The sequence below is a fragment of the Ursus americanus genome, chromosome 10 (genome assembly GCF_024610735.1).
Source record: "Ursus americanus isolate L20-20 chromosome 10, mUrsAme1.1.p, whole genome shotgun sequence".
NCBI classification, from domain to species: Eukaryota; Metazoa; Chordata; class Mammalia; order Carnivora; family Ursidae; genus Ursus; species Ursus americanus.
In genome coordinates, this window is record NC_142136.1 from 41930216 (window position 1) to 41951448 (window position 21233).

At 36.0% G+C, this 21233-nt stretch overlaps 1 long non-coding RNA gene across 2 annotated transcripts in view; it reads right to left on the reverse strand.

Annotated features, from left to right (window-relative positions):
• The window catches only part of LOC123801085 (uncharacterized), a 424009-nt gene that overhangs the window by 152194 nt on the left and 250582 nt on the right, over window positions 1-21233 (reverse strand). For both annotated transcript variants that reach the window (XR_015725929.1, XR_015725930.1), the window contains exon 6: window positions 8323-8376. This is a non-coding gene — a long non-coding RNA (uncharacterized LOC123801085). The remainder of the gene's footprint in view (window positions 1-8322; window positions 8377-21233) is intronic.

Here is a 21233-nt window from a genome sequence, read left to right on the forward strand (position 1 = left end):
AATAAAGTTTTTGAACATGACACAACCTAACAAAGAAAGTGTTTCTTTGAGAATAAAATGCTTTTTACCTGTGAAATATATAATTAGCTATAAAAGGATCTCATTTAATCTTTGGCTTAAAAAAGAGATATGTTTTACACACAGCTAGACATTTCTAGATAAAGAATAGTGACAATAGGATTTTTCTTCTGACATGAGTTAGGTATCCCTTTAAAGTAATCACTTGCTTTCATAAAGCAGCAATCCATAAAAACTGCAGCACGTTCCTTTTATATGTTCCTGCTAAAGGACAGATGGGTTAACTCACACTATTACACATTCTTAATGAAAGGCTAATAGAAACTTATCAACCAAATCAAGAAAATACGCTGTAATATTTCGCATGCTGTTTTTTTTTATCACTGGGAATTCTCGCTTGGTGATTCCATTAGCATCCAAATCGCGTAGTCATGACTGAGTTGAGCAGTCTAGTCTATCTGAGGGCCATGCACTGCACAGCTGAGGTGGCTGCTCTGAGTACATTCCTTGCTTGTCTCCCAGTTACCAGTCTTTTATCTCAAAATTGTGTCCTCAGCATAAGACGATCAACTGCACAGGTAAAAACAGTTTTACTAAGAATGTACCAGTGGTTGGATTCTCAGAGTATATAATCAGCAATCCAAGTTTGGAATCTTCTTGAAAGAAACACTTCATTAGACCAAAAAATAACATTCCACTCAAATAAGTTAAATATGGAAGGAATATTTCAAAATAACAAATATATCTTGTTCAAAATAACTGATCAAGATTCACTGAGATCTATTTTTCTATCACGAGCAAAAATACTTTTCAAATTTCAGTTTCTATAGCAGCACTGTCCTATAGAATGATAATGCATGCCAAATTTGTGAGCCAAGCATGTGATCTGAAACTTTCTTAGAGACACATTAAAATATCAAAGGGAAACAGATGAAAATGATGTGGATAATGTCTTATTTAACCCCATATGTCTAAAATATCATCATTTTAACATGGAGCCTACACATAATTGTTGGTAAAATACTTTACGTTCTTGTTTTTATGCTGTCTTTGAAGTCAGTTTTATATTTCAAACACATATATGTCAGTTCAGACTAGCCACATTTCAATTTCTCAATAGCCATATCTTGCCATTCTATAAATGAGAAAATTGCATCCCAGAGTTGAAGTGATAGACCGATAATTTTACAACTTGCAATGTTAGAACTATGACTGCATTAGATTTCATTTGACTTAACATCAATTCAGTATTTCTATTCTAATGCACTAAATGATACAGTATACCTGTGATCAGTGGTAAAAACGATGTCCATATATTCCTAAGTAGTTTTCATTTGCTGTATTTTATCTGTTATATTTTTTGTTTGTTTCACTTGTTTATCATGCTTAAAGTAATCAAGAGGAAGAAGGAAGGGAGACAAAAAAATGCCCTGGAGAAGAAAGTGTGATGTGAAGGCAAGTTAAGGGTACTTGATCAAATAAAGAGGATTATTCTTGCTGTTTCTACAAAGAATAAAAGAATAATAATACAAGAGATCATTACTGGGAGAACAAAGCTATTCTCCAGTAGAGCTAAAAAAAATCATAATATTAACAAGATAGGACAAAAGTTTAGATTCTCCCTATTGTACACCTGAAACAAATATAACACTGTGTCCTAACTATTCTGGAATTAAATTTTTACGCAACTAATGAATCATCGAACTTTACATCAAAATAATTAATTAATTAATTAATTAAAAAAAAAAGTTCAGATTTCTCTAGCAGGCAGCCGAGCATGTCCTTTAATCGGTTCAGAGTAAATCTTGCTAACGAACACACATTGCACTGCCATTATGTGTTGTATTAGGGAAGGTGAATGATTGACTCTATCTGTATCAGATTTTTAGAATTATGGACTGTTATATTAATCTTCCCATGCATTTTGTAGAGGGTAACTTTTTCACTAACCACCCCTATTGTTACCAACTGCATTTGAAAGTATCAAAAGCATTAATGGAAACTCAAATCAAGCAGTATCTGACCCTGAGGTTAGATGGGCACACAGAGGTACAAATAAGCTTTGAGTTCATTCTTGGCCTTAAATTTAAAACAGTTGTTCCATAGCAGAGTTAACTGCTATTCCTTTATCTATATAGAATGAGAATTTAGGGCCCTCGGGCTGCGTTTCTTCCACGCCAAAGATGTTAATAATGTATCTGCCTACCAACGCGACAGAGAACATGGATCTGCTGGGTTCTTTTCTTTGAAGTGAGGTGAAAACTGAGAACTTTTACTTTGTCATTTGAAAATCCTTTCCGTATAAGTCTTCCATCTCATACCCCCTGTGGAGCACTACAGTCTAGGTTAACTTTGGGCAAAAGAAATTCATGGACTTGCCCCTGGTTAATAGATAATAAAATACACACACACACACACACACACACACGCACACACACACACACACACACACAAGACATACTTCTCTTGTGTTTATGTGGTTGAAGTGATACATGGTTGAACACTTCATAAAAATTGTATAATATATGCATTTTTAAAAATGTGAAAACCAAAGCTGAGCTAAGTAAAAAACAGTGCCAAATAAATATGAAAAACTGTTACCATTTTAGGAGAGCTTGCTTTTGATAAAGCAATATACTTCCGGAGGCAAGCTCCGACAATTATTATAAATAGTAAATAACATTGAGCCATTTGCTTATCCACTTCCCATCTGAAAATATTCTGACATCAACTATAAATGAATGGTTACTTAAGTTTGTACATGTATTTACTATTCATTTTGGTATAAAAACATTCAATAACATGTTAAAATACTTGCATTCCTATCCAGAACAGGATCATCACATGCTCGATGAAAACATGAGCAGTCATACAAAAATTTGTCCTTTTCGAAGGATGAAAATAAAGTGTGTAATTGAAGCAATCTTTCATACTGCAGCAGGGACAATTTAAAAAGGAAAATAATAGCCTCATTAATCGTCAATCTCCAATGCCATGAAATTTGTGTTAAAGATCTCTGTTCCTCTTGCTAGTTAGTAAGGACCCAAGCCATCAGTAGTAACAATTCTGCCTAATTTACACTCTTTGTGTCAAAAGGAGAAATGAAAAATAGGGGATGACAGAGGTGAATGAAGCTGTCCTTCCCTTAATTTTATTTCACTCACCATAACCAGCTCTCTCAAAATGTGCTCCAGGAATAATTTGTTTTTTATACTATCCACCAGCACCACCAAGTGGTGAGATTTTTACTTTCTCTCTAAAGTGATCACTTGAAGACAAAATAAAAATAGTACTGGGATAATATCAGTACTAATTAAGCAGGTGAGTTGTATCCCATTAAAAGTGCATCTCAGAATCCCCAGGCTGTATCAAAGAGCCACTGGAAATATTGTTATTTCAGAAATAAAGAAATGAGATAATTTAATGAATAGATTGCTGTGGTTATGCTTATTTTTCATGTTTTATGTTACCTATATTTTGTTCCCCACAGAGATCTTTTTACCATTGCAATTTATTTTCATTTTATTCCCCAATACTGCCAATTCTACTCTGATAGCATAAAATATATAATCTTCTGGTTGCACGTTATTTGATTTGGTGGCAGAATTTTGAAGAATAAAAAACACATGTTATTTTAGTGGAATAATATATGAATGGCCACAGAATTTTTAAATTGGTATAAGAAAATCATTCAGCTTCGTGATAATATAAAAACAAAGCATAAAGAAATTTTTTACCTACTGTGAATACATATTTTTTAAAGATATTCTGTTAAAAATGACACAGCTTTAAGGTTGTCATTTTGGAGTTTTCTTTTAGCTACTTAATTTCCTAAAATATAATATGTCATTTGTAAAAATAAGCAATGGAAAAAGCTGGATAGCAAAGAAGTGGTTGTCAAATTTGCCAGGAAAAAATGCCAGGGTCCTAGCAACAAACTGCATTAGAATTACCTCAGCAGTGGGAGCACTGGGCATTAGAGTCTGGTCTGTGTAATTTTAAGGATGGTCTTGTAAGGTGGAGATACAGTTCAACTGGCATTAGTTTATGATGTAGATCTTGATCGGTGGGCACAGGGAGGAAACTGTACTGGTGTGTATACTGACGATTAAACTGTGAGTCTTTAATAAGTGAGTTATTTTAGTTGGTTCAGTCTTGTCTTTCAGAAGCAAGTAGTTTGCAGAACAAAGAGCTAAACAAATTTTGCCTAACCCTAGTATTGTGTTTAGTGCATACACAGATATGTGATCTTTATCAAAAAATCAGAGGGGTAGGAAAGTATGTTTGGCTCCAAAATGCTTATTATAAAAGAGTAAAATATGGTGGGCTTAGTTCTTTATTCATTTCTGAAAACAAGAAAAACAACATCAACAAACTCATGTCAATTACAGCTGTTGGGAGATAACTCACTGTGGGTCCCTTGCATCACTACAAGTCTTGCAGTCTGTCTTTGTGCTGGACTACCTTTTCAAGGATGCTTGTATAATGAGAAGTCTGGGAAATAGATCTTGTACCTTCTGCATTTGAATCAGGGATTCCCAAGGTTGTAATAGATAATGTTAGCAATGAGATCCATACTACCTAATGTATAGCATTAGACCAAAACACAGGAAAGTTTATCTGGTTGAGTCACATCTGTTGTCATGAAGTTCAAACAGAAAGTAAATGCCAAGTCTTATTTAATGGCATGGAACACCTCTTTTCTTCGATGTTCCCTCAATCTCACCTCCTCTATTCAGAACTCAGAGACTTTATAGTAAAAGATAAATAAGGTGGGACTAAGGACACCTTATCATCAAGGGAAATCAATGTCCATATGCTCCTGTCTGACTATGCTGGGGAATTCTGAAGCAAGGGACTCAGTCAATTACAGCTCTGTTGAATACAGAAACTGAAGCTGTTATTCTGCCCACAATTGTGGAAGGAAAAGGGACCCTTACTCAGCTACCAGTGTTTGGGCAGAATTCACAGTAGAGAAGGAAAGCTGACATGACTCTGTTTACAGGCTCCTTTGAGTCAATTAGTTGTATTATTGTTGCTCCTACACATGAATGTTTAGCAGGAATTAATGTGCTGTATGTGCGTGCCTCCTGTTTTACGGTGCCAAAAGACATTCTTCTAATCAGGAACATCTACCCATACAGAAATGCCAAATTGCCTCCCTACAGCCTCCTGGGTGGTCCTACATAATCAGTATAGAATGCCAAAAGGAGAAATGGAAAATCATGACTTTGATCAAAGACTTAGAGGCAGCAGGAGTAGTAAGAAATGCAGTATCTCAATACAATAGCCCTTTATGTTGGGTGGTAAAGGAAACTTACAATGGATTATTGTTAAGTGAACTCAGTTGTTGCTTCTGCAGCTCTGGTTGTTACAGACTTTGCAACTATATCCAGATTACACAAACTGATAGTACTTGGTATGCAGTTTTGGACATACCAGGATCAAGAAAAGTTCACATTATGACATAAGGGCGTGGATATAAGCTCATGGTACTCCCCCAGGAGCATCTAAACTACCCTGTTATTTGCCAGTTTTGGGTGGATGAGATTTAGTGAATGGCTCTAACTTCTAATGTTCAAAGCTTTTACTATGTAGATGATATACTATTGTATGACAAATAAGAATGCTAGGACCCAATGACCATGACTTTGGTGTCATCATACCTCCTCCAGAAGGTGTCAATGATGAATTCCGATGAAAGTTAGAGGCCTTTTTGGCAAGTAATGGTTCTCGGAACTCTGTGAGTAGATTCACAAGGATTATCTGATAGTCAAGGAACAAAGTATCTCCTTCGCTCCCTTTTACCTAAAAACAAGGCCTAGTACCTCACGAGCACCCAGCACTCTTGAGATTCTGGAGAATGCTTGTGTCCCACTTGGGTGTTCTACCTGGTCCTTTACATATACAAACTACACCACACATCAGACTTTCCTGAGTGTTACCCAAACCAATAGATCCAAACATTTAGAATCCATCCAGTAAACTGAACAGGTTCCATATTTGGGGCACTACAGCCCTAGTAATCTCTTAAAGCCGCATGTCTTGCTGAATGATGATTCTGCTGATTGGAGCTTCTAGCAAAGAGAAGGAGCCTCTACTTGAAGCCATCCTTTGAGTTTTGAACTCACTTTCCAGATATGGATAATAATTACACCAATTTTTTTTTAAAAAGTTATTAACTTGCTACTTGACTCCCACTGAAACTTAACTCCTGACTCACGGAGGCCTTGTTACTCATCACACTGCCATTTGGTAGTAAGTCAACTCAAATCCAATGGTCAGCAAGTTAAAAAGGTTCCAACAAGCCTTACCTGTGAAGTAGATATGCAATATTAAAGAATACAGACAACAGGAGTCCAGCATTATTTCACCTTTACCTGCAAAATTGGCAGCCATCACTTTAGGGAAAATTTATCCCCAACTATGTTTCTTGAAGCAAAGCTACTCAATCACCTGGAGTCTGAATTCACAGAGATTGCCCTAAATTCCAGGCCTGCTTCAATGATGATTTAGATAATCTGAAGCCTGACAGTGTACCTTAGCCTTCTGTCGCTGTTGAACCTCAGCCCTAGCTAAGCAGGACCAGACATGGATATGGTTGCTTCCCTCGTTGAGCAGATATCAAGGGCATTTTCATAGCTCTGCCTAAGACTTTGCCAAATGAAATTTGTTATATTTTTACTGACTCTTGGGCCATTGCTAATGGACTGGCTGTTTATTTGACATTTGGAAAACTATTGGCTGGCAGATTTAAAACTGACTTTGGGCCCAATGATTGTAGAAAATTTCAGCCACTGAACGAACTGAGTTATGCATGTAGATGACAATCGTAAGGAAACATTCTCTGATGAGTCAAACTGAAATTGAGCTACCGATCAAGCAACACCCAGATTCCCACCATTTCTGTCTGAATTCATCATCACACCAGGCATGGAAATCCATCATCAACATAAACTGGGCTCTAAGTAAATAATACCATTTCTAATGCAGAGGCTACAACTGCTTGCCAGATTTCTGATACCTGCAAAAAGTTGACCCAGTTATCTCATGTTGACAGGGTGCTGTCCCCACCTGTTCTTGGCATATTGACTACATATGATTTTGAGCCCCCTCTCAGGGCTGTCAGTGGTGCCGCATGGTTAATGATATGTTTTCAGGTTACGATGATGCTGTTTCAGTCAATCATCTGACTTGGATACATCACACTGGCCCCTGAAACTACTATTTGTCATCTTTTCAGTTTTTCAGGTTATTTCTCATCCAACAATGGTGCAGCCATTATCCCAGAAGTCTCTCAACACCAGGTTGATATCAAGTTATTTAATGGGTCCTCCACATTCCCCACCATCCACTGATATCTAGTATTGCTGAGCACTAGAATAGACTCCTCAAAAAATCCACTCAACGATTTCTGACTCTATCTCCCTCACTTCTTTGACCTTAATAAATTAGGCAGTTCTGTCACTGAATGTGCTATTTTCAGAAAGGGATCATTTTCTCTCAGTCTAGATAATGATGAAGACAAAAAGTACAGAGGATATATAGCCATTTTTCAAAAATTTGTAATTCCATCCTGACTATTCCTGGGTATGATGCTTTATTCTTCCCCTGTGGCAATCCAGGCTGATCTGGTTGATGGAATTTCCAGGTATCAGCGAGTCAAAAGAAGGCCTCAGGGATTCAATACTCATTCTGTTTCAGACACCCACATTTTTCATTTTGGATTGACACAGTCTTACACCGTAAGGATAATTAGCACTTGTTGTGTATACTCCTTGCTGAATTCCCTTTGCACCAGTAGGTCAAAGCTGAAGACAGTGGATATGCATAAGATTATAAAAATTACCTTGTCCCTCTTGCATCTCATCTTCAAAAAGAATTCATGAAAGGAGAGGGTGACTGAGAAAAAGGTAAATTTATAGACACTGGAATGGTATACAATGATTTTGTGATGGTGGAAGGAAGGCAACAACTTAGCTCCTCGGGAGGGGCCACCTTAGAGTATAGGACATGTGGGATAGAGGAACATTAATGCCATCTCTCTCTTACAACCATTTCTGAATCCTTCCTCATGAGGGAAAACACCCTGGTGCAAGTCTTACAAACCACTGCAAGGATCTTAAAGTTAACTCACTCTTGGGTCTGACATTTCCTGTTAGATTGCTCTGACCTATCAGAAACAACGAATGTTCTCAACTCCTGTACCTCCCACACAAAACACCTGTCAATTACTCCAGACGTCTTCTCCACCTACTTTCCTAAAACTATCACTTGTCATGTCATAGAGTAGAAGAGTCTCACCTGACTGATGGTGTAGACATTAGGACAGGTTGGTGCAACAGTCCTCAGGAAGCCCTTGAAAAACAAAAATTCAGCTTAATTATTCAAACTCAACTGTGAAACTTATGCCCTACTCCTTTACTGGCAACTCACTATGGATGTTGGATGTCCTGTTACCTGTACCTAGTCACTGACGTATATCCTGTATGTGTGTGGGGGTTGTTTGGGTGAGGGGGTTGTAACAATCTAAAAAAAAAAATAATTTTCTTGCTGGGGAAATCAGCCTACTAAACTTTATTTCTTGTGTTGAAGTTAGTCATTAAGACACCTCCCTCTTGAAAACAAGGTCACATGCATGTGACCGAGTTTTTAAGAGATCTTTAATCTTGAGGAACCACTCATGATAAATCATGTAACCCTCAGTAACGAATATGTCTCCAAAATGAAGTAAACTTGGTTTTTTGGCAAAGCTTCCTGGATGGATAACTAACCTGATGTTTACAAGATTTGTTACGTGAGACCAGAACAGTGCTTCTCCAGGGATCATTATTTCTCACTACTCACACAATACCTGCTGTGTGCTCATGCCAGTGCCCTGTGAATCTTGAAGTTTTCCACACTGGATGATAGCAGGAGGCCCTGAGTCAAGGGCATGGGCATTGTCACTACTAATTCTTTAGATCTTTCCCTCGTCTTATTCGCACGCATATATGCTTCCCAATATTCATGTGAATATTTGGGAGGAACCCTGTTTGGAGTTCTAGACGTCTACCTCCACTTCACTACTCTGATCTATGAACCACCGTTGCCACCTCGGTCTTTGTAAACTCTCAGCTCACTCTCCTCAAATCAAGAAGTCTGTTGGACTTTGTCTCCCCCCCTACCTTGGACCATGGCCTGGAAACTCTATCAAGGAATAGAGGGTAGGGAATCATAGGGGTAACGTTGTTTGATTCTCATCTCTCATAGCCACTGCCCCTTGTTGTATATGTCTGGTGTCTTGAAATCTGTTATCTAAAATATTTTGGCTATTTTGTCTTTGTTTCAAACAGAAAGATAAAATGAAGTCACTGTTGGTCCATCTTGGGTGGCAACAGAAGCCCCTTTAAAGTTTTATTATGGATTTTAGTATCATCTAGACAACTTTTACCAACCAACCAACCAACCAATTTGATTTTTGACTGGAGTTTCATTGAATTTGCCAATTAACCCATGGAGAATTGACATCTTTATGAAGTGAGTTTGCCATTTCACTGTGACCTTATGTCTTAATTTATTAATGCCACTTATCTATTTTAATATGACTTATCATTTTATTTCAGAAAGATTTGCACAATATTTGTACAATTTATTCCCATGTAGCTTACAATTTCTGTCATTATGGAGAATAGAATTTTTGCTTTTTATTTAATTTCCAGATTGGTTATTTCTGATGTAGATCAGAATCATTTTTAATAAAGATTGATCTAACGGCCTACATTTTTGATTATATTATTAATTTAATGACTATGCTCTTCCTAAGATTTCTATTTTCTTTCAGTTTTCTTTCATTTCTATATGATTTTGTCCTTTAGTTCTTAATTATGGATATCACCTCATCATTTTCTTTTGAAAATATTTCAAAAAATTCCCAAAGTATTTTAAGTTATTTTCTGACATTAATTCTTAAAAGCATGAACAAATTATGTAGTTTATTTTGATGGCTGCCTTTCTAGTGTTAGATGTTTTTCTTACATATCTAACTTAGAGTTTGTGTTTGCAGATCTTTGAATGGAATGTGTCTTTGGTTTTATGGTCATCTCCACTCAGCTCTCTGAGGTCTTTAGTACAGAATGAAAGATAATATGATGACTCCAGATCCCTTGCCCCAGAGTGATGGTGAAAATATTCCAGATTCTATCACCGAGCAGAAGGATATGTGTCAATTTGGGTATTATAAATATAAGCATATAGGGACAATTATTTCCCACTATATAGAATTGTACTCAAATATCCTCTCAGATAACTTCATTAAAATTTAAGTATATCCCCAAGGGGCAAACAACAACAGAATGTTTTAGTCTTATATCAGGGTATGGGGAGTATGAATATTATTCTTGTGTTCAAGCAAGTAGTCTTCTTCTTTATATGGGAAAGTTTTCTTATTCTGTAGTAATCAAAATATATTGTGGCTATCTACTTGCATCTAGACATATAGTTCATTGAACTGGTGGCTTTAACTACCAACAGTTTTGTACTTCTATTTTATTTACGGTCTCCAAATATATCCTTAAAAATTTTTCATTTTTGGTATTTTTCTTTCAATGTGACATAATTTTGAAGTAAAAGTTTATTATGATAGGCAAAAAGGAATTCAAGTGGATCCATATGTAAATCATATATACTGTCATTTATTTATGCATTTATTTATTTACTTAAATCTGATCATTTTCTAGAAATGATTTAATGGGGCTTACAAAAATGCATTAAATGCAGTGCAGACATAGAAACTAAAATTGCTGGGGCAGGGGAGAAAGAGAAAGTAAAGAAGTGAAAGAAGAAAGAGAAAGAGAAAAAAAAGAGAGACAAAGACAAAAAAAGAGAGAAATCATGAAATTAAAAATGAATAGTACAACTGTCCATAAATTTTATATGGCTCAAACATTCTCTACTACTTAGAAGGTAAAAGTTGGGATTAATTACATACCTCAAAAGGTCCACTTACGGCTCTTACGGCTCCCATTCAGCCTCTCCCACCATAATAGCTCTTACTCCACAGGTCAGAGAACTAATGCGGGTATTCTGCTAGTTTCTGAAACTATCTACTCCAATTAAGATTTCAGCAATGGGGAAATAGCCATAAGGTGGGATTGGGAACTACTCTACGTACTGTGAGACAAATCTGACCTAAAACTCCATTGATCACCTCACGTCTATAAGTCACTACTTTGACTGCTAAGCCACAGTATTTTGGGTCTTCTGGAATTAATGTCAGTTTAAAACCACTGTCCAGTAGTCCCCAGAAGATCTCATTATTTCCTTTTCCCCAGTGAACACTTACCCTGGTAAAAGGCTGGAGGGCCCTTTGGGGAAGGCTGTGAGAAAGACTAACAGTATCAGTTTTTGACACTGTACCAGGGTCCTTCCTCATAGGGATACAGCTTCCCCCTCATTTGAAGCGTTCTGGGACTCTACACTGGCTCAAGTCTGGGAACTAACTGAGGAGTCATGACTTTCCATTTTTATGATTCAGGATAGATTTTTGTTCTTTTGATCTCAAACTTTTTAACTTACACACATCAAGTGAGAATTTATTAGATTTCCTATCTATATCATCTCTAGGAACACCATGATTAACTACCCAATACCATATGGTCTGGTCAGTTAGACTATTCTGATTTGACTCTGTTGTCCATTACAGTAACCCACTGACAGCCACTTGGCCCTCCCACTAGGATCCAATTACTCCCACTGTATTGAGGTTTCCTAATTCACTGCCTGCAGTCACCACCATTAGGTCTGGCCTAGAGGCAAGACCAATGACAGAGTTCTTCAAGGATTCCTGGACTCTCCTCCCAAATTTTTTTCTCACAGCTGAGATGAAAAATATGTTTTCTGAACCCTCCCAGCACAAGCGCGGACACGTTATGTCTTACAGGACAAATCTGCTCTAACATGTCCATCTCCTTAAGTCTTTGAATCTTTTCCTTAGCAGGTCTGGCATTTCTAATTCACTCACTGTCAACCAACTGAAAAACTATTAGAGCCCATCCTAACATCCCAAGCCGCAACATTAAATACAAAATCTCTGCTTAGTGAGCCCATATCGTAATTTAGCTTGATCCAACTTTATGTTCCTTCCATCATTATACCATCCCTCAATATCCATTCCCACAGATGTTCCTGGATTTCTGTCTATATGCATTAAAAAACACAAGAAGTCCTTTGGACTGCTCACTTCCTTACAGATCACTTCCTGTACTTTGCCTAAGGAGCCTGCTCGGACTTGGGTCTAGTTAGAGGTCTAGAAGCAAAGAGGCATGGTGGAGGTGAGTCTGAAGACAATGGCCACTGCCTTGAATGGCAACTGCCTCAGGGGAGCCTATTACCATCTCCTCAAGCAGTGCAGACTGGGATGGGGATGGCTACTACCACTAGGGCTGGTGCGATGCCTTCCATTAGCAAAGAAGATTCGTCAGAATTTGCAGAGTTGATGTCTGCAGTTTCATCAGGCGTATCACTCATCCCTATCCCAACTTAAAATATCTCATTCTTTCCCAATCGGTGCTCTCACTTTAACAGAAACCTGCAAGATTGGGAATTGTACCGGCATTGTAATTTAGCCAATCACAGAATGAGGTTCTGCATGTGATTTTCGGCAAACTCTGCCTGTGGCTACAGAAGATAAAAATCTCCTTCAGTGCACACATAGAAGCTATAAGGCCATTTCTGGGGTGATTGAGCTGGGAATTGGAATCCCTGAGCTCATCCTTTTCTTTTACCACTTTGTTGACAGACATTAGGAGCAACCAGCTAACCTCATAATATTCATTAGTTTCCCAAAAATGTTTGAAAATATCATACACAGTCACCAAGCTTCTTGCTTCTTATAAAATGCTTGATTAGGAGCATCCAATGGGAAGATATTTTGCATAGCTCTAATGCCAGGTCATGTATCATGCACTCTTTACTACTGGAAATAGTCACTAGCATCTTTAAATCTAAGCAAATTAGAGAGCCAATTCCAGAAACTCCAGAAGCAATTCAGAAAACTCATCCTTAAAATTCTGTCTCTCTAGAACCAGTCTCACTGCCAAAAGTCTGTATTAGTTGGGGTTTGCCAGAGAAACAGAATTAACATATAATTATGGAAGCTGAGAAATCCTAAGATCTGCAGTTGGCAAGCTAGAGACTCAGGACAGCTAATGGTAGAGCTCCTGTTCATGTCCAGAGGCCTGAAAACCAGGAGAGCAATCGGTGTAAATTCTAGTCTGAGTCAAGTCCAAGCACAGAAGATTGATGTCTCATCTCAAAGACAGGCAGAGAGAGAGAATTGTTTCTTACTCAGTTTTTATTCTAACCCTTTGAAGATGAGGCTCACCTCCACTGGAGTGGGAACTCTACAGGATCTACTGATTCAAATGTTAGTCTCATCTGGAAACACCCTCATAGACATCCTCAAATATTGGGGCACCTTGTGGCCTGGTCATATTAACATATAAAATTAACTATCACTGTTGTGTTTTAATATTTCAAGAAATTTCTCTTTCTGAGGTTAAGAGTAAAATGAGTAATTGGGTACTTGATTCTCCCTTATAGCACATTCATTGATAACTATATTCTTTTTCTTCATATTCTTAAGCTATTGCAAGACAATTGTTTTTCCAATATACTTTTTGCTTATACTATCTACAGGTATCTTTATCAAATCGATTCCTCCTCTGATGTTTGACAACTTTAGTGGGAGAATTTAATTGTTTTATCTGGGTTATTAGTTTAGGCTGGACATTATTCTACTTTTGTTCTAAGGCTCTTTCAAAATGTTCAGCAAAGATTTTGAGACTTGACAGCAGGATAATTTCTTACTAGTTTCTGTTTGCAAGCTAAATCTTGTATTTCTGGATTTAGTCTATTTTTAAAAAGTCAAGAGATAGTTAGGGTCACATTTTCTTCAGGATCTATTTCAAAGCTACAAAGATATTAAAGAGTAAATATATCCCTGAACTTCCCAGGGGATTCATCCTTTCATTACTTTAAAAAACTGCATGAGTGTCCCATATGTTTACAAAGGAAAGAATTGGGGAAGGCTTCCAAAGACTTTGCATCTGAAATTCATGGACTTTAAAGTCATCATCAGGGTTTTCCCATTTTGACTTTTCTGTTCAAGGGTTTTTTTGGGTTTTTTGTTTGTTCGTTTAATCTGAGGGTCCAGTTTACATATTAAAGAATTGGTAGATATTATAGAGCCTCAGATTATATATTAACTATTCTAAATAATCTCTAAATGTCTCCATATCTGTCTAACTACTAAAAAGCTTTGACAAAATTTCTCTATTCTGAAAAAGACAAGTGTCTGACATGAACTATAATGCATTTGCATTGAACTCTAAACGGCCATTAGAGAAGGCCAGTCTGTAGATAAGATGGGAAGAAGCACAGGTTAAGATAGGATCATATCAATCAGTCTAAGAGTGAGTACACTTAGACTGAGTTAAAGTGGGTCTAAGCCACGAGAGGCTGGCCGCAGTTGGTCATATATAACACTTATGCATCTTGTGATTTGGGGGCCCCAAACTGGTGATAGATTATTTCCTGTAGTGGCATCAATAAATCTGTTATTCTTAGAAAAGGAAAATTTTGGAGCAGAGATTTTCCTAGTGCCATACTTTTAACAGATATTATAAGGCAGGTTTAAGAAAATTTTTATAAAGTATTAATAGGTGACCCAAGGCAAACTTCATGCTATAAAGTGTCTAATCTCTGAGACCTTTTGATCTTATCATACTATGTGTGTTCTCTTCTCTGTGCATATTTGCTTAAAGACACTCTAACCAAATGGATGGGAACAGGAGAGAGACAAAGAACAGTGTTGCAAATGACAACATTAAGAATAAAAGCTTCCAACTAAGATCAGTTAATTGAAGAAACACTAAAAAGGTTTCTCTTTCAATTCTTAGAAATCAACATAAGCTCAAATTTTTGGGGCGGAACAAAGAGAAATTATAGCACAAACCATCGTGAGGTTTATCTCATTGTTGCAGTTGGAGGGACCCCTAAGGAGACTAAAGGGTCTCAGAGGAACGTGCTGCTTTTAAGCTAAGGTTTTGAGCTTCAGTAAAGAGGGGCTTTCAATTGGATATACTTGAGGCCTCTGGGCTTCCAGATTGCAGACTTCTCCAAATGATACCCACTGATCAAATAGATCCGTTTATGAAGCCTACTTCAGGTAGAGAGAACACTATCTTGACAGAGTTTAACAACGTCTCAGAAAGAGAAGTCATGGGTTTATATTCACAGGCTTGGAAGAGGAGCTATGCTCAAAAGATTTGTGTTATATCTTCCGATATGGGTATCTGGTTGGGATTAGGCAAATTCTGTGATATAATGTTTAGTGCTGGTGGTCACAGAAAAGTGTGGATCTTAAATTAAATCTTGGTGGTTAAAAAGTTGTTTGATAGTAAACTGCTTGCGTAAGGAATGTATTGTCCTGAGAAAGGAGTATTTACCTGGATGAGCAACCTATTTAATCCAATAAATTGGATTTAAAGAATTTCCGAAATAGTCATCAAGGATATTTACTTAAAAACTTATCTTCCTGGAACAAAGAAAAATTCATGCTTACAGAAGTGGCCTCAATTCTCAATGGGTTAAAGGAAAGAGATTCAGATGGCTTTAAAGTTTTATCACTGAAATATATTGTGGTTTCTTTCCTACTAATATTTAAAAGTTCTCAAACTTGCCAAATATTGCATGTAGCCACCTGAAAAATTAGAATGTACTTAATGGTTTGGCTACCTCAAAAATGTCCAGTGAATTTCATGGTAAGGTAATTTCTGATAAAACTGCTTAAACCATTAAACTAATTTGTTGTTTCCTTCCTTCTTTCTTTCCTTTTTAAAAAAAAATGTCTGTTTAATATATTTTGGTGTTTTTTACCTAGAGTAAAATGGTATTATTCAATAATAACCAAGAGAATTTAATATGAACAATTAGGAAAATATATTTTGTGCAACCCCTTTGATACATTATATAATTTATATATTACTGTCATTTTAACCTTTTACAAAACAAGTTTCCATTTGCATCAATAGGCTAGTCCTTGGAGTGCACAGATGGCTCTATCAACCATATGGTGACTAATTTCCTTTATTGAATGCAGTTGACATGGAAACAACTAGTCAACAACAAATAACCAGATTATTATGTGTAAATAGCAGTCCCTCTGTGATTATAGCAAACACCTTATTTATACTTGAAGAAAATTTCCAACAGTAATTCAACAACAGTTTACAATTTCTCTTTAGGATATTTATATGTGAATTTGTATACACCAAAATACCTTAAAGGTCTTCAGATGCTTATAGATTTTATATACATATATAAATAGAGGGGGAGGGAGAGGGAGGTTTTATATATATATATAGAGAGAGAGAGAGAGAGAGAGGTTTTATATATATAGAGAGAGAAAAAGGTTTTATATATACATGGGGGGGAGAGGGAAACAAATTTTCTTCAGATGCTTATATATATATTTATAGAGAGAGAGGTTTTATATATATAGAGAGAGAGAGGGGGAAACAGAAAATTTATGAAAATTTAAATGAAACGTTCTTGAAATACTAAAGCAATAATCAACCTCTGGGATCAATTAGCATTTCATGAAATTATGCTTCAAGGTTTCAACATCATCCCCCATCTGTTTTATAGCTATAAAATGACACCTTTGACTTATTTTAGATAATTATATTTTAAAAAATAAGGTTTGTAAATATCGCAGTGCTGAAGAAGTTAAAAATAGAAGTTGAAAGTGGCATATTTAATTTCCGTTCCCTTTATTGTTGTATAATGCATGCAGGCTTTGTGTCAGCTACAGCTCTTTGACATTATCAAAGTTTAGTTTTCATTTATATTTTGAATAATTGTGAGGAGCAAAAAAGTGCATTTGCACCTATTTTATTAGAGAAAAATATAAGCAGTTTGATATTTCTTCTTCAATACTTAAATCTAAATTTTGACATGAAAGGCAGATGATAAACACAACATGTACCACATATCATGGGGTCATAAAGAGCCGTAGCCACAATTACCAGATTTTGATGCTTAGTTCTATAAGCTAGTCTCTTGGGTTAACAAATATTTATTGAGAACCTATTAGTCAATGATGATGGACCAGTGAACAAAACACACAAATTTACAGTTTTCATGAATATTTCATTCTAATGAATAGACAGTGACTGTAAAAAATTTTATTTAAAAATTATATTCAAAATAATTTTAAATTATATTTATTAAAATTATATTTACTAAACATATTTAAGTATACTTTATTTTAAAATATGTATTTAAATATTTATAAATATATATTTACAAATATATAAAATTATATATTTTTAAATTAAATATATTTAAATACATTTTACATATTTTTATATTTTATTTATATTTTATATTTATATATTTTATATATTTAAATATATATCTTGAAAATTATATTTATGTTCTATATATATGTATATACATATACATATATATATAAGTTAAAAAGTAATATGAGCTTTGGAGAAAAAACTAAGGACAAAATATATGTAATGTCAATGAGCAGTAAAGTGGGGCTTGTAATTTTAATCAAGGTGGTAATGGGAGATGACAGCAGAATACTGACACATGACTCAGTATCAGGACAAAGTGTGGGAGCAAGCCATGCAAATATCTCAGAGAAGTACTTTCATGAAGAGGGAACAGCAAGTGCAAAGACTCTGTGTTTGAGAGTATAATGTTTCAAGGTACCATGAAGAGGTCCCGAGTAGATCAAGAGAACTTTATCTTGAAGACAGAATGAATATTGGGATACTTGTCTACTTGTGGGTGAAAAATCCATTAGATAAGGGGGAAACACAGTGATTCAGAGGAGAGGGCAGGCAGCAATGTCACTAAGTAGGTGAGAGGGGTGGGATCTGCTATACAAGTGAAGTGCGGGTCTTTGTAAACAGCATGAGAATCCATGTAACGTGCCCGGGAAGAATGCAGAGCACAGAAGCAGAGAAGTAGGTAAGTTGTTCAGTGGCGTGGGAAAAGCTTCTGGTAGTTTTTTTTTTTTTTTTCCCCCCTGTTTTCTGAGAAATCTTTGAATTTTGTTGAGACCATTATTAAATGATTCATTTCATATCATAAGAGGATTTATATTTAAGAGCTATCTTCTTACTGAAAAGCTATTAATGAGGAGGAATCACAGGGCTCAATTTATACTAGTAACTGCAGACAACTCCGAAAGAAATTCTCTACCGGGAGTAACAGGTATGTCAGGAGGAGGAAAAGGAGAGTTGAAGCTCATTTTTGTTGGGCTCCATTGCTATCTATGCTGTTTTATATAATTTATATTCTTTAATATGCACATAGCATATATTCATAAAGTATCTTCTTCTTACCTCCATCTTATGACAAGAGATTGAAATCCCTGCAAAATAATTTTCGCAAAGCTAAGAGAAGGTGAAACTTAGTTTCTAACACAAATTAATCTGATATTAGCATGTTATTATCATGTTATGGTTTAATATGTTCCTCTGACTCTTGAATTTCATTTGAGTTAATGGTTATAATTAGAGATTTGAACAGATTGAAACTGTTTTTTTTTTTGGAAGAATATTTTACACATTGTTTATGTACTTTCTAAAGCATCACATCAAGAGGCATATATTATATGATTGTTTCTTCCCTTATTCTCTTCACTTCCTTGGTTTCTGATGTGTTAAGATAGTCCGAGTTTGTCTTCTGCGTTTTTTGCTCCTAGGTTTCGCCCTTAACCAAAAAATCCTGCTAAAAGTGGGAAATGTATCTATTGGGCCCACATTTGATGCTAGAAGTTTTCATTGCTTTGGGGTGTTGTGGTAGATAGTTTCTAAAGGCGGAGGCTACAATTTCTTTTATTGTGTATGCCCTTTTGTGTGATGTCCAAACTTAGATGTAAAGAGGCCCTCCAGCCTCCATTGTTTGTCTCTGGGAGGTCAGAAGTCTGGGCTATCTGCCTGAAGAGAAACACCCTGGAGGATAAGACTGCATGCGGTGACAGACACCATGAGGAGAACAGCCAAGGATCCAGACATATAAAATGGCCATGCAAAAAAAGAGGCCTGACCATCCAGAAACCCCTCCAGACATTCGAACTGATCTCTGGCCTCTACCAGGTTGCTCAATCAACACTATGGAGAACATAGATGACCCTGCTGACCCTTTCCTGAATTTCTGTCTCATAACTCTGAGCAATTTAATGTTCATTTTTCTTTTAAGATTTTATTTATTTATTTGGGTGAGAGACAGAAATAGTGAGACAGGACCATGAGCCAGGAGGAGAGGAAGAAGCAGGCTCCCTGCTGAGCAGGGACTAGATGCAGGGCTCAATCCCAGGACCCTGGGATCATGAGCTGAGCCAAAGGCAGACGCTTAACTGACTGAGCCACCCAGGCATCCCCAATGTTCATTGTTTAAAGCCACTGATATTTATTTACTACACCAACAGATAACTGAAAGAGTTGTCAGATGACTAAACTTGACTGAAATAGGAAATACTAGTTTTTTGTGTTTTTTTTTTTAAAGATTTTATTTATTTATTTGACACAGAGAGAGACAGCCAGCGAGAGAGGGAACACAAGCAGGGGGAGCGGGAGAGGAAGAAGCAGGCTCCCAGCAGAGGAGCCTGATGCGGGGCTCATCCCAGATCGCCTGGATCACGCCCTGAGCCAAAGGCAGACACTCAATGACTGAGCCACCCAGGCGCCCCTAGGAAATACTAGTTTTAAGAGAAAACAGGAGTTCATAGGAGTTCCATTCAAATTAAAAATTATAAGGTTTTTGCAATTAACTTCTTTGATATTATATTTTTAATCTCTTTTCCTTTTACTGAAAGTCTTTATTGATACTGATGTTTACACAGAATACATTGTGGTGTTTATCTCTTCTCTGTGTGTGTATATATGTGTGCATGTTTCTATTAGCTTCAGAATAAAAACCGTAATGTGTAAGGTTTCTGACACCACCTTATAAACTAGTTATCCTTCTCGTGGGAGTACAGGGAACTAACAGAATGATAGCACTATTCTTTGCTAAGCACTACCGAAATTATTGTGTACTGATCAAAAGATAGGTAGCAAATCTCCAAAAAGGGAGACTAAATAGCAAATGTAAATGCCCTATTTTATTTATTTTTGTTTAGAACTCATGTTTTTTCTATTAGTCACCCTTTCTACTTCTTAACTTTCCTCTTTCCTTCCACTTTCTTCTTCAATTATCTTTCTTCCTTACTCTTTTGCTTAAATAAACAGTACAATACATGTATAAATAGTTATGCTAATATATCTCATGAGTTTCTATCCAGAGAAGGTGAAAGAAAACTTAGTTTTATTCCAGGATGGAATTGCTCTCAATCCCTTCAAGAAATAGTTACCTGTGTCCACACAAAAATTGACTGTGAGATGCTTCCAATATTCCTTTCTCTTCTGATCTAGCCAAGTTTGTTAAAAGCCCATTTGCCAGAAACCAATTTGTTAGAAATCAATATACCAAAGGATCAATTTAGCAAATGGCCAATATAATTGATTTAGCACACATACTAACTTTAAAATTTAACAGAAATGTTTAATGCTTTGTAAATAATGTTCAGTATTGGTTATAGCTCATGACACATGGGAAAATGTATGTTACCATCAGGACCACAGATTTATACTTTTGAGAGAATCTTACAGTTTATACAGTTTTAAAAAATATACAGAATTTTTGTCTAATTATGGTATCCAGTACGTTATTAAATTTAGATTTTAAAATGGTATGATTAAATACTAATTTATTTTCTAAATTCCAACTTAATATTTTATTCTAAATTAATTACAGTTAATTAATTTAATGCCAGTTTCTATTTTGTCAATATCTACTTATTGAGGAGCTTACCACATATCGTAGCAATTTTTTTTTACTTTTAATACCTTTTATTTAAATTTCATAATTTTGTTTAGCTGTTTCCTAGTTAATTTCTTAATTTCTAAACTAATCTTGTATTCCACTATAATAATGTGTTCCATCATGCTTACTTCTTTTTTTTTAATAATAATATTTTTTTTTTATTATATTATGTCAGTCACCATACAGTACATCCCTGGTTTCTGATGTAAAGTTCGATGATTCATTAGTTGCGTATAATACCCAGTGCACCATGCAATACGTGCCCTCCTTACTTCCCATCACCA